We start from the raw sequence: 14,352 nt of genomic DNA, 5'->3' as shown, positions 1-14,352 counted from the left end.
ATTTATTTTTATACATCTATATATTGTATACACTAATATATATACTAGAAGGTGGCCCTATTCTAACGCATCGGGTATTCTAGAATTTACGTATTGTGTAGTTAATGTATGATTTTTGTTATATATACAGTGCCTACAAGTAGTATTCAACCCCCTGCAGATTTAGCAGGTTTACACATTCGGAATTAACTTGGCATTGTGACATTTGGACTGTAGATCAGCCTGGAAGTGTGAAATGCACTGCAGCAAAAAAGAATGTTATTTCTTTTTTTTTAAATTGTGAAAAGTTTATTCAGAGGGTCATTTATTATTCAACCCCTCAAACCACAAGAATTCTGTTTGGTTCCCCTAAAGTATTAAGAAGTATTTCAGGCACAAAGAACAATGAGCTTCACATGTTTGGATTAATTATCTCTTTTTCCAGCCTTTTCTGACTAATTAAGACCCTCCCCAAACTTGTGAACAGCACTCATACTTGGTCAACATGGGAAAGACAAAGGAGCATTCCAAGGCCATCAGAGACAAGATCGTGGAGGGTCACAAGGCTGGTAAGGGGTACAAAACCCTTTCCAAGGAGTTGGGCCTGCCTGTCTCCACTGTTGGGAGCATCATCCGGAAGTGGAAGGCTTATGGAACTACTGTTAGCCTTCCACGGCCTGGACGGCCTTTGAAAGTTTCCACCCGTGCCGAGGCCAGGCTTGTCCGAAGAGTCAAGGCTAACCCAAGGACAACAAGCAAGGAGCTCCGGGAAGATCTCATGGCAGTGGGGACATTGGTTTCAGTCAATACCATAAGTAACGTACTCCACCGCAATGGTGTCCGTTCCAGACGAGCCCGTAAGGTACCTTTACTTTCAAAGCGTCATGTCAAGGCTCGTCTACAGTTTGCTCATGATCACTTGGAGGACTCTGAGACAGACTGGTTCAGGTTCTCTGGTCTGATGAGACCAAGATCGAGATCTTTGGTGCCAACCACACATGTGACGTTTGGAGACTGGATGGCACTGCATACGACCCCAAGAATACCATCCCTACAGTCAAGCATGGTGGTGGCAGCATCATGCTGTGGGGCTGTTTCTCAGCCAAGGGGCCTGGCCATCTGGTCCGCATCCATGGGAAGATGGATAGCACGGCCTACCTGGAGATTTTGGCCAAGAACCTCCGCTCCTCCATCAAGGATCTTAAGATGGGTCGTCATTTCATCTTCCAACAAGACAACGACCCAAAGCACACAGCCAAGAAAACCAAGGCCTGGTTCAAGAGGGAAAAAAATCAAGGTGTTGCAGTGGCCTAGTCAGTCTCCTGACCTTAGCCCAATTGAAAACTTGTGGAAGGAGCTCAAGATTAAAGTCCACATGAGACACCCAAAGAACCTAGATAACTTGGAGAAGATCTGCATGGAGGAGTGGGCCAAGATAACTCCAGAGACCTGTGCCGGCCTTATCAGGTCTTATAAAAGACGATTATTAGCTGTAATTGCAAACAAGGGTTATTCCACAAAATATTAAACCTAGGGGTTGAATAATAATTGACCCACACTTTTATGTTGAAAATTTATTAAAATTTAACTGAGCAACATAACTTGTTGGTTTGTAAGATTTATGCATCTGTTAATAAATCCTGCTCTTGTATGAAGTTTGCAGGCTCTAACTTATTTGCATCTTATCAAACCTGCTAAATCTGCAGGGGGTTGAAGACTACTTGTAGGCACTGTGTGCATATATATATATATATATATATATATATATATATATAAGATAGATAGATGTTGTTGTGTGTAGTTACCAAGTGTTTGTGTAGGACGCTGTAAATGTTTTGGGTGTTGTCTGGGTGGGGGGGTGTGTGAGAGCGGTGTTGTATGTGTGTTGTGTTGTTTGTGTTGCGTTGTTTGTGGAGCGCTGTGTGTCTGCAGCCTTCTGTGTGTGTGGTGCTGTGTGTGTTGTGCGGTTTGTGTGGGTGTGGAGTGCGTGTGTGTGTTTTAAGGGGAGGTATGTTTTGTGCAGTGTGGGTGTTGCGCGGTATGTGCGTATATTTATGTATGCCGCGGTGTTTGTGTGTTGGGTGTTGTGTGTGTGCGGCGTTGTCTGTGTGTGGGTGTCTGTGCAGGGCAGTGTTTGTGGTTCCCAGTGTGTGTGTGGTGTGGTGTGTTGTGCGGTGCGCGTGTGGCGGTGTGTGTGTGTTTTGGGGGGAGGTGTGCATCCCCATCATGCTCCATCCCCCATGCTGCGCACCCCCTATCGTGCTCCTTCCCCCATGCTGCGCATCCCCATAGTGCTCCATCCCCCATGCAGCGCACCCCCCATCGTGCTCCATCCCCCATGCTGCGCACCCCCCATCGTGCTCCATCCTCCATGCTGTGCACCCCCCATCGTGCTCCATCCCCCATGCTGCGCACCCCCTATTGTACTCCATCCCCCATGCTGCGTACCCCCATCGTGCTCCATCCCCCATGCTGCGTACCCCCATCGTGCTCCATCTCCCATGCTGCGCACCCCCCATCGTGCTCCATCCGACATGCTGCGCACCCCCCATCGTGCTCCATCCGACATGCTGCGCACCCCCAATCGTGCTCCATCCCCCATGCTGCGCACCCCCCATCGTGCTCCATCCCCCATGCTGCACACCCCCATTATGCTCCATCCTGCGCACCCCTCATCGTGCTCCATCCCCCATGCTGCGTACCCATCATCGTGCTCCATCCCCCATGCTGCGCACCTCCCATCGTGTTCCATCCCCCATGCTGCACACCCCCCATCGTGCTCCATCCTCCATGCTGCATACCCCCATCGTGCTCCATCCTCCATGCTGCGCACCCTCCATCGTGCTCCATCTCCCATGCTGCACACCCCCCATCGTGCTCCATCCCCCATGCTGCGCACCCCCCATCGTGCTACATCTCCCATGCTGCGCATCCCCATCGTGCTCCATCCCCCATGCAGCGCACCCCCCATCGTGCTCCATCCCCCATGCTGCGCTCCCCCCATCGTGCTCCATCCTCCATGCTGCGCACCCCCCATCGTGCTCCATCCCCCATGCTGCGCACCCCCTATTGTACTCCATCCCCCATGCTGCGTACCCCCATCGTGCTCCATCCCCCATGCTGCGTACCCCCATCGTGCTCCATCTCCCATGCTGCGCACCCCCCATCGTGCTCCATCCGACATGCTGCGCACCCCCCATCGTGCTCCATCCGACATGCTGCGCACCCCCAATCGTGCTCCATCCCCCATGCTGCGCACCCCCCATCGTGCTCCATCCCCCATGCTGCACACCCCCATTATGCTCCATCCTGCGCACCCCTCATCGTGCTCCATCCCCCATGCTGTGTACCCATCATCGTGCTCCATCCCCCATGCTGCGCACCTCCCATCGTGTTCCATCCCCCATGCTGCACACCCCCGATCGTGCTCCATCCTCCATGCTGCACACCCCCATCGTGCTCCATCCTCCATGCTGCGCACCCTCCATCGTGCTCCATCTCCCATGCTGCACACCCCCCATCGTGCTCCATCCCCCATGCTGCGCACCCCCCATCGTGCTCCATCCTCCATACTGCACACCCCCCATCGTGCTCCATCCCCCATGCTGGGGCCGCCGGGGGCAGGTCCGAGCGTGGCAACGTGTGCCGGGGGTGGGGCTGAGCGGGCGAGGCGTCAGCGTATGCCGGCTCCCTGCACATGTGTACCGGGAGCCGGTGTACGCTGGTAACATGATACACATCGGGTAACTAAGGGAAGCGCTTCCTATAGTTACGCGATGTGTATCATGGTTACCAGCGTACACCGGCTCCGTCACGATCCCAGCATCGCAAGGTTATGTCCGCCGGAGGCGGGGCCGAGTGTGCCAACGTGTGGCGGGGGCGAGCGGGCGAGGCGTCAGCGTATGCCGGCTCCCTGCACATGTGTACCGGGAGCCGGTGTACGCTGGAGTGGGCGATGCGTGCGGAGGGCCAGGGCCAGGCCGAGGCGAGCGGCCAATCCGTCGGGGAAGCGGGGCCAGGCCGAGCCCAGCGGCCAATCCGACAGTTGTCACTGTAACGACACTGTCACGGTGACACAATGTCATGGTGACACAATTTTGGAGCAAGACAGACAGACAGAATAAGGCAATTATATATATAGATACAGTGCTGGCCAAAAGTATTGGCACCTCTGCAATTCTGTCAGATAATACTCAGTTTCTTCTTGAAAATGATTGCAATCACACATTTTTTGGTATTATTAACTTCATTTATTTTGCTTACAATGAAAAAACACAAGAGAATGAAACAAAAATCAAATCATTGATCTTTTCATACAAAACTCCAAAAATGGGCCAGACAAAAGTATTGGCATCCTTAGCCTAATACTTGGTTGCACAACCTTTAGCCAAAATAACTCCAAACAACCGCTTCCGGTAACCATCAATGAGTTTCTTACAATGCTCTCCTGGAATTTTAGACCATTCTTCTTTGGCAAACTGCTCCAGGTCCCTGAGATTTGAAGGGTGCCTTCTCCAAACTGCCATTTTGAGATCTCTCCACAGGTGTTCTATGGGACTCAGTTCTGGACTCATTGCTGGCCACTTTAGTAGTCTCCAGTGCTTTCTCTCAAACCATTTTCTAGTGCTTTTTGAACTGTGTTTTGGGTCATTGTCCTGCTGGAAGACCCATGACCTCTGAGGGAGACCCAGCTTTCTCACACTGGGCCCTACATTATGCTGCAAAATGTGTTGGTAGTCTTCAGACTTCATAATGCCATGCACACGGTCAAGCAGTCCAGTGCCAGAGGCAGCAAAGCAACCCCAAAATATCAGGGAACCTCCGCCATGTTTGACTGTAGGGACCGTGTTCTTTTCTTTGAATGCCTCTTTTTTTTTCCTGTAAACTCTATGTTGATGGCTTTTCCCAAAAAGCTCTACTTTTGTCTCATCTGACCAGACAACATTCTTACAAAATGTTTTAGGCTTTCTCAGGTAAGTTTTGGCAAACTCCAGCCTGGCTTTTTTATGTCTCAGGGTAAGCAGTGGGGTCTTCCTGGGTATCCTACCATACAGTCCCTTTTCATTCAGACGCCGACGGATAGTACGGGTTGACACTGTTGTACCCTCGGACTGCAGGGCAGCTTGATCTTGTTTGAATGTTAGTCAAGGTTCTTTATCCACCATCCGCACAAACTTGCGTTGAAATCTCTCATCAATTTTTCTTTTCCTTCCACGTCTAGGGAGGTTAGCCACAGTGCCATGGGCATTAAAATTCTTGATGACACTGCGCACCGTAGACACAGGAACTTTCAGGTCTTTGGAGATGGACTTGTAGCCTTGAGATTGCTCATGCTTCCTCACAATTTGGATTCTCAAGTCCTCAGACAGTTCTTTGGTCTTCTTTCTTTTCTCCATGCTCAATGTGGTACACACAAGGACACAGGACAGAGGTTGAGTCAACTTTAATCCATGTCAACCGACTGCAAGTGTGTTTTAGTTATTGCCAACACCTGTTAGGTACCACAGGTAAGTTAAAGGTGCTGTTAATTACACAAATTAGAGAAGTATCACATGATTTTTCAAACAGTGCCAATACTTTTGTCCACCCCCTTTTTTATGTTTTGAATTATATACAATTTGGCTTTATGCTAATTTTTTTTATTTTTTTTCATTGAAGACAAATTAAATGAAGTTAATAATACCAAAGAATTTATGATTGCAATCATTTTCAAGAAGAAACTGAGTATTATCTGACCGAATTGCATGGGTGCCAATACTTTTGGCCAGCACTGTATATATCTATATCTCTGGCAAAAATTAAGAGACCACTGCAACATTTTCAGTTTTTCTGATTTTTCTCTTTATATTTTTGAGTAAAATGTAAATTGCTCCTTTATTCTATAAACTAATATTTTCAGAAAATAAGTACAAAATTGCTTGGAAATTCGGATATTTAGTCAGTAGTTAATAGAATAAAACAACTATTTACATTTTACTGTAAAATATAAATTTGCAGTGGTCCCGTAATTTTTGCCAGAGCTGTGTGTGTGTGTGTGTATATATATATTATATATATATATATATATATATATATATAAAATTAAGTATATATATATGTGTATGTATGTATGTATGTATATATATATTACAGACCCAAATTTTGGACACACCTTCTCATTCAAAGAGTTTCTTTATTTTCATGACTGAAAATTGTAGCTTCACATTGAAGGCATCAAAACTATGAATTAACACATGTGGAATGAAATACTTAAAGTGTGAAACAACTGAAAATATGTCTTATGTTCTAGGTCAGTCATGGCGAACCTTTTACAGGCCGAGTGCCCAAACTGTAGCCCTAAACCCATTTTTTTTTCCGGAGTGCCAACCAATCCTATTATGTAAATAATTGATTGTAATCTTAGCTTTACCTTCTTCTCTTCTCTTCAGCAGGGGGCATCACGCTCATGCACGCTTACCACACAATGAAGCTGAGCCCTTTCCAGACACAGCAGTTGATCTTTCTGGAAATAATTGCAGCATATTAGACAGAGATTTTAGCCTGGAATGCAATCAGATTTCACCCTGTAATCCACATCTACATTTCAAAGTCTGAACATCTTGAAATCCCATAAAGACGTACGAGTTGCTCCCCTCCCCCTTCATTGTGTAGTTCTGTCCCCTTCCTGGCCACTTCCTGGTAAACATGTCCCCCATCCTGATATATATTTCCTACATTCTGGTATATTCGTCCCCATCATGGCCCCATCCTGGTAAATATACCTCATCCTGGTAAATGTCCTCCATCCTGGTAAATGTACCTTATTCTGGCATGTTCCCCCATGCTGGTAAATGTACCCCATCCTGACATATTGCCCATCCTTGTAAATGTTCACCCATCCCGGAATGTACCCCATTCCTGATAAATGTCCTCCATCCTGGTAAATGTTCCCAATCCTGGTTAATTTACCCCCATCCAGGTAAATGTCCCCATTCCTAGCATGTTCCCCTTCCTGGTAAATGTTCCCCTTCTTGATAAATGTACCCTATCGTGGAATGTTTCCTCCATCCTGGCATGTATGTTTCCTCCATCCTGGCATGCATGTTTCCCCATCCTGGCATGCATGTTTCCCCATCCTGGCATGTATGTTTCCTCCATCCTGGCATGCATGTTTCCCCATCCTGGCATGCATGTTTCCTCCATCCTGGCATGTATGTTTCCTCCATCCTGGCATGCATGTTTCCCCATCCTGGCATGCATGTTTCTCCATCCTGGCATGCATGTTTCCCCATCCTGGCATGCATGTTTCCTCCATCCTGGCATGTATGTTTCCTCCATCCTGGCATGTATGTTTCCTCCATCCTGGCATGCATGTTTCCCCATCCTGGCATGCATGTTTCCTCCATCCTGGCATGTATGTTTCCTCCATCCTGGCATGTATGTTTCCTCCATCCTGGCATGTATGTTTCCTCCATCCTGGCATGTATGTTTCCTCCATCCTGGCATGCATGTTTCCTCCATCCTGGCATGCATGTTTCCTCCATCCTGCCATGCATGTTTTCCCCATCCTGCCATGCATGTTTTCCCCATCCTGGCATGCATGTTTTCTCCATCCTGGCATGTATGTTTCCTCCATCCTGGCATGCATGTTTCCTCCATCCTGCCATGCATGTTTCCCCCATCCTGCCATGCATGTTTCCTCCATCCTGGCATGCATGTTTCCTACATCCTGCCATGCATGTTTCCTCCATCCTGGCATGCATGTTTCCTCCATCCTGGCATGTATGTTTCCCCATCCTGGCATGCATATTTCCTCCATCCTTCCATGCATGTTTTCCCCATCCTGGCATGCATGTTTCCTCCATCCTGGCATATATGTTTCCTCCATCCTGGCATGCATGTTTCCTCCATCCTGGCATGCATGTTTTCCCCATCCTGCCATGCATGTTTTCCCCATCCTGCCATGCATATTTTCCCCATCCTGCCATGCATGTTTCCCCATCCTGGCATGTATGTTTCCTCCATCCTGGCATGTATGTTTCCTCCATCCTGGCATGTATGTTTCCTCCATCCTGGCATGCATGTTTCCCCATCCCGGCATGCATGTTTCCTCCATCCTGGCATGCATGTTTCCCCATCCCGGCATGCATGTTTCCTCCATCCTGGCATGTATGTTTCCTCCATCCTGGCATGTATGTTTCCTCCATCCTGGCATGTATGTTTCCTCCATCCTGGCATGCATGTTTCCTCCATCCTGGCATGCATGTTTCCTCCATCCTGGCATGCATGTTTCCTCCATCCTGGCATGCATGTTTCCTCCATCCTGGCATGCATGTTTCCTCCATCCTGGCATGCATGTTTCCTCCATCCTGGCATGCATGTTTCCTCCATCCTGGCATGCATGTTTCCTCCATCCTGGCATGCATGTTTCCTCCATCCTGGCATGCATGTTTCCTCCATCCTGGCATGCATGTTTCCCCATCCTGGCATGCATATTTCCTCCATCCTTCCATGCATGTTTTCCCCATCCTGGCATGCATGCTTCCTCCATCCTGGCATGCATGTTTCCTCCATCCTGGCATGCATGTTTCCCCATCCTGGCATGCATGTTTCCCCATCCTGGCATGCATGTCTCCCCCATGCTGGAAAGCATGTTTCCCCCCCCATCCTGGCATGCATGTCATCCCCCCCCATGCTGGCATGTGTGTTCCCCCACCCCATGCTGGCATGTTCGTTCCCCCACCCCCACCCCATGCTGGCATGTGCGTTCCCCCACCCCATGCTGGCATGTGCGTTCCCCCACCCCCACCCCATGCTGACATGTGCGTTCCCCCACCCCCACCCCATGCTGGCATGTGCGTTCCCCCACCCCCACCCCATGCTGGCATGTGCGTTCCCCCACCCCCACCCCATGCTGGCATGTGCGTTCTCCCTCACCCTATGCTGGCACTGGCCCCCCATCCCCACCTTGGCACAGCCGCACATGTGTTATAAAAAAAAAAAGCAACACCCAACTTACCTTCCTGCACACGACCCCCCGCTGCGCGCCGCTGGGTCCTCAGTTCCCACGTGGCCAGAAGAAGTAATTATGTCGGCGCCGCTCGCTGACGCTCCTCCGTCTCCTAGGCAACACACCTGCAGCCTGGGAGAGGAGGAGTGTCAGAGCGAGGAGAAATGTCTCCTCCGCTCCAACACAGCTTTGATCTGCCGGCGCCACCGCACCAGCAGATCAATGCGGCAGGATCAGGCGACAGCACGCGTGCCAGCAGAATAGGCTCTGCGTGCCCCTGGTGGCACGCGTGCCATAGGTTCGCCATCACTGTTCTAGGTTCTTCAAAGTAGCCACCTTTTGCTTTGATTACTGATTTGCACACTCTTGGCATTTTCTTGATGAGCTTCAAGAGGTAGTCACCAGAAATGAATTTCACTTCACAGGTGTGCCCTATCAGGTTTAATAAGTGGGATTTCTTGCCTTATAAATGGGGTTGGGACCATCAGTTGTGTTGTGCAGAAGTCTGATGGATACACAGCTGATAGTCCTACTGAATAGACTGTTAGAATTAGAGTTGAGCGATGTTCGAGCCGAATGGTTCACCAATTTCAAGTTCGAGTGATTTTGGGCGGTGTCCGAGTCGTTCGACGAACTCGAACGATTTGCTTAAAGTTCGGCAGTTCGAGTTACATTCGATAATGGTTTGATCACCAAAAAGCGTAGCTAGTTACTAGCTGGCTTTTCACTGTAATAGTGTGAGTCATTGTGAATCATGATATTATCAAAATTCAGCGTATAGTGTGCGGGGGGGACCGGGTTTAGATCAGTGCTGCTGAGTGCTGAAAGAATGGCGATCGCCATTTTTTTTTCTTTTTTCCTAACCGTGCGTACAGTGGAGCGGGCCAGGCTGTCAGCCAATCACAGATACACACACACACACACACAGCAAAGTGGATTTTTGCCAGACAAGCAAGGGCATGTGTCATAGGCTGTGCATGTCACATGTCCTTGCTCTAGAAGACCCGGCTATTTTCCCCGTCGCTGCCATTATCTCTCTGGTGCGGGTGGGTGACAGTCACCGCTCTTGCTGCTGTGTGCGCTATAGATTTATAGTGCAATCTACAGATCGCTTTAGGGATTAGGGACTACTTGTAATTTCATCCCTTTTGAGGGCTGCATTACAGCCGATCATAGCCATTGTTGCTAGGCAGGTCTGTGCCAACGCTGTGCAGGGGTTTATATAACAGCGTCTGGCTACATCAGCTTAGGCAATTCCTTGGGGCATTGTTTCATTGGCAGGGATAGAAAGTGAGGCTTCCTTTACTGACAAGCTAGCTTCACCACCTCTGCATTCTACACATCTGTCCATTTAAGCTACGCAATTTTAATTGCAAACTGTGCTGACACTTTTAGGGGCATAGTAAAATTGCCTGGGATACTAACTTAGGCGGGCTTTACACGTTGCAACATCGGTAACGATATATCGTTGGGGTTACGTCGCAAGTGACGCACATCCGGCGCCGTTACCGACATTGCAGCATGTAAACCCTAGGAGCGACGATCACCGATCGCAAAAACGTCAAAAATCGTTGATCGGTGAAACGTCGCTTATTTTCATATCGCTGCTGCTGCCAATACGATGTTGTTTGTCATTCCTGCAGCACCACACATCGCTGTGTGTGATACCGCAGGAAAGACAAACATCTCCTTACCTGCCTCCACCGACAATGCGGAAGAAGGTGGGCGAGATGTTATGTTCCGCTCATCTCCGCCCCTCCGCTTCTATTGGCCGGCCGCTTAGTAACGTCGCTGTGACGCTAAACGTATATCCCCCTTGAAGGAGATATTGTTCGGCGGTCAGAGCGTCATTGCTGACCAGGTATGTGTGTGTGACTCTGCCGTAGCGATAATGTTCGCTACGGCATCAATCACCACATATCGCATGTGCGACGGAGGCGGGTGCTATTGCGCTCAACATCGCTAGCAATTGCTAGCGATATTGCAGCGTGTAAAGCCCGCCTTAGTGTTCCTTTACTGACAAGCTAGCTACACACCTGTCCATTTTTGCTACGCAATTTTAATTGCAAACAGTGCTGACACTTTTAGGGGCATAGTAAATTGTCTGGGATAGTTAGTGTTGGTTCTTCAGCTGTCAATAAAGCTAGACCACCTCTGCAATCTACACCACCTCTCCATTTTTGCTACGACATTTTAAGTGTCCAATTTGGTAACAAACAAAATGAGTGGCAAAAGGACAGATGCTGGTGGAAAGGAGAACAGGCGTGTTGGAAAGGGAAAAAAAGTTTGTGTCCGTGGGGTAGGTGGTAAAGCTACAGTAACATCTGCTGAAGAAAGGCCATCTTCCAGCAAAAGTAAGATGTCTACTACTTTCCCTGGACAATCTGATGTGATTCCTTTTTTACGGAACCGAACAACTCTAACAAAGGTAGATGATGCACAAAAAAAAAAGAACATGCTTGAATGGATCTCAAGTGCTCCAACAAGTGGCCTCTCCTCCACCTCAACATTAACATCCAAAAAAAAAACAGTCCTCTGAGTTGTCACCCCAATCGCACTTGCTTTCTAACAGCTCTAAAGTCTCCACCCGCCCTGCAGAGTATGGGGTAACAGACATGGGTGAGTCTGCAGAGCTGTCACACTATAGCCTGGGAATCAGAGGACTGCGCCAAAGCTACAGTGAGTACAGACCAGGAAATGATCTGCAGTGATGCCCAGAAGCTTTGTGAGTCAGATTCAGGCCCTGATGACCAAGTTTCTGAGCATAATGTAGACCCTCAATCCCAAACTGTAACTCCTCTTGGTGGAGACAATGAGGAACATACTGATGACGATGAGACTCAGATACTTGATTGGAATGACAACTTAACTATTCAGTCAGGGCATGAAGAGGTTAGGTCTGAGGACGAGGGGAGTGCAAACACACAGGTTGATGAGGTTGTAGATCCACCTTACTGTCAACCCACAGTCAGGCACTCGAGGAGGTCAGCAGAGGCTGTGGAGGAGGATGCGACTGACGACGAGCTTAGTGTTCGCCTTCCTGAACACAGACGGAGTACTGGAACCACGTCAACAACTGCATCCTAAGCCACAACTCTGCCTCTGAGCACAAGTCGTGATGGCTCTGGAGGTCACATGGGCTCTAATACTTGCCTAGCCTGGTCCTTTTTTGACATCGCAAAGGATCTCCCAACTCATGTCATCTGTAAGATTTGTCGCCAATCTCAAAGTAGAGGCCAAACACTCACTAGTTTGACTACTTCGTCCATGAACCGTCACATGAATAACAAGCTTAAGTCCCAGTGGGAAGCTCACTGTGCTACAATGCGGCCTAGCGGAGCGGACCAACCACTGTCTGACCCTTCAAGTGCATCCATGCGCTCTTCATCCTCTATGACTGTGGGGACAGTTGTCACACATGCTTTGCGACGCAGACCTTCCACCTCTTTAACCGCAAAAGGCAGTGTGATTGGCAAGTCGTCAGTTGTTTTGGAAGGGGAAACAGGTGCTGGTGTAGCGCTCTCTCAGACATCGAGAGCACCATCTGTGGATGAAGGCAACATCATGTCTCCGCCTGCAATTTCCTCACAGACCAGCAGTTTTCCAGGGACACCCTACTCAACGCCGTCTCCGCACAGCAGCCAGATCTCGGTCCCTCAGATGTGGACAAATAAAAGGCCATTTCCTCCTAGCCATGACAAAGCTAAGAGGTTGACTTTCACCCTCTTCAAGCTGTTGGCTACAGAAATGCTGCCTTTCTGCCTGGTGGACACAGATGATTTTCGAGACCTTATGTCTGTCGCAGGGCCCCAGTAAAGATGCCCTGTCGCCACTACTTCTCCAAGAAAGGCATGCCTGCGCTATACCAGCATGTCGCACACAACATCACCGCTACCTTGAGAAACTCTGTGTGTGACAGGGTGCATTTCACCACCGATACTTGGACCAGTAAGCATGGTCAGGGGAGTTACATGTCACTGATTGGATAACTATGGTGATAGATTGAGAAGTGTCTGCTGTACAAGTCTTGCCATCCCCACGAGTTGTGCGTCAATCCTCTGTATGTCGAAGTTCCTCCACTGCTTCTGCCTCCTCAATCCCGTCTGGGTCCTCCACGTCCAAGCCTGTCTGGTCAGGCCACCTGCTTTGTAATTGCGCACAAGGAATCCCGCACACCTCCTTACTATGCTGGTAGCAGAGCTCAACGACATCAGGCAGTCTTTATGTTGAAATGTCTGGAGGAGTTGTGGTCAGCTCTGGAGACCGAGTTTAGTAAATGGTTATCTCCACTCAACCTGCAGCCAGGGAAGGCCGTGTCCGGCAATGCTGCAAACCTGGGTGCGGCCCTTTGCCGGGGCAAGGTGACTCACGTGCCTTGTATGGCTCACGTGTTGAACCTTGTTGTCCAGCAATTTTTAACCCACTATCCCGGCCTAGATTGGCTTCTGTACAGGGCACGGTCACTCTCTGCTCACTTCCGCTGTTCAATCGGTGCAGCTGAACGACTTGCATCGCTCCAGAAGTCTTTCAGCCTGCCGGTTCACTGCCTGAAATGCGATGTGTCAACACGCTGGAATTCGACTCTCCACACGTTGCAGCGACTGTGGCAGCACCTCAGAGCCTTGGTGCAATATGTTATGACGTATAGCCTGGGCCAACGAGATGCAGAGGTGGGGCAGATCACGCTGATGGAGTGGTCTCAGATCAAGGACCTATGCACCCTTCTGCACAGTTTCGACATGGCGACGAATATGTTTAGCGCTGACTGCCATTATCAGCATGACAATTCCAGTCATTTACATGCTGGAGCACACTCTAAACAGTATTCGGAGTCAGGTGGTGGGACAAGAAGAAGGGGAGGAAGTACAGGAGGATTCATATGCGGAAGGGATACCAAGATCTACAAGGTCCAGACGTTCAGCATCACCAAGGCGGCAGGCATGGGACGGTGGGGGAGAGGGATTAACAAGGGCGCATGGTAGCAGCCAAACTGTTGAGGAAGGTGCAGGAGACCAGGAAGAAATGGAGGACGAACTGTCGATGGGCATGTAAGACTCAGCAGATGAGGAAGACCTTGGTCAAATTTCGGTTGTTTGAGGTTGGGGGGAGATGTCAGAAGAAGGAAGCATGGTTATCACCTCGCCAGCCACAAACACAGCAAGGACTTGGTCCGCATGGATGCGCAAGACACATGAGCTCCTTCTTGCTGCACTACCTACAACATGACCCTCGGATTGTCCGAATTAGAAGTGATGCTGACTACTGGGTTGCCACACTCTTAGATCCCCGGTACAAGTCAAAATTTGCCAAAATATTTCCAGCCATAGAAAGGGACGCACGTATGCAGGAGTATCAGAAGAAGCTGTTATGCAATCTTAGATCTG

At 49.2% G+C, this 14,352-nt stretch overlaps 1 protein-coding gene across 1 annotated transcript in view; it reads right to left on the bottom strand.

The window, feature by feature from the left end:
• REC114 (REC114 meiotic recombination protein) overlaps positions 1 to 14,352 on the bottom strand; it is a 433,153-nt gene that overhangs the window by 121,466 nt on the left and 297,335 nt on the right. The window lies entirely within an intron of this gene.

The sequence above is a fragment of the Anomaloglossus baeobatrachus genome, chromosome 4 (assembly GCF_048569485.1).
Source record: "Anomaloglossus baeobatrachus isolate aAnoBae1 chromosome 4, aAnoBae1.hap1, whole genome shotgun sequence".
NCBI classification, from domain to species: Eukaryota; Metazoa; Chordata; class Amphibia; order Anura; family Aromobatidae; genus Anomaloglossus; species Anomaloglossus baeobatrachus.
The sequence above is the reverse complement of the archived record's forward strand: the minus strand, read 5'-3'. Positions and strand labels throughout refer to the sequence as shown.